Here is an 846-nt window from a genome sequence, read left to right on the forward strand (position 1 = left end):
ATAAGCTAGCAGAAAATCTGTAAATATATGAGCTGATATAGCTAGCTAGAACTAAAGAATAGACTGCTATTTAAAAAAAAAAAAATCACACATGTTGTTTATTTACTTGAAGCAAAACTTGCCTGCTATTTAGTTTATCTATTTAAGAATAAAATTCACACCTTTTTTTTGTCTTTTTGGAACAAAACTTGCCTGCAAGTCTTTTTACATCGTACAACCACAGATGGGTTTGTGTGCTATGGGTCCAGGAATTTGAAGTTCAGCAGAAGAATCCCCCTCCAGCAACCTTTCAGCCTATTCCTGCCTTTCTTCTTTACTTGCTCGTTTCCCGGAGAATGAAGACAGTCAGGACTGATGTATCACTGTGCCCCCCTTGCCTGCACCAAACGGTATTCATTAAAAACTTGCTGCTAGCAAGGGCCTGATCCAGCCCTCCTGGAAGTCATTGGAAAGCCGTGTATTGACGTCATGGGGACGAGGAGCATACTAATGCATGTGAGTACCTTTACTTAATGTGGGCAGTCCTGTTAACAACACCGAAGTTGTTCACAGGATTAACAGCAATCAATCAAGCCCTTTGAAAGGCACATTAAAAGCCAAAGCCTGGTCTGCAAACCCTTTCTCATAGGAGGCGAGTGTATACCTGTGGCTGATCCTGCTGCATCCTTCTACCCCTGGCCTGGCCATGTCAGTGCATTTTCCCAGCTGTGCTGATTTGGGGTAATATTTCTTCCGAGGAGGTAAAAATTGCTGGCAATCTACCCCCAAAATAAATAGTGTTTATATTCTGAACAAAACAAACCAAACAAAAACAAATAAACAAACCAAAACCTGAAAGACACTCAC

This window comes from Manacus vitellinus, unplaced genomic scaffold, assembly GCF_001715985.3.
Source record: "Manacus vitellinus isolate BGI_N305 unplaced genomic scaffold, ASM171598v3 scaffold_42_pilon, whole genome shotgun sequence".
Classification (NCBI taxonomy): Eukaryota; Metazoa; Chordata; class Aves; order Passeriformes; family Pipridae; genus Manacus; species Manacus vitellinus.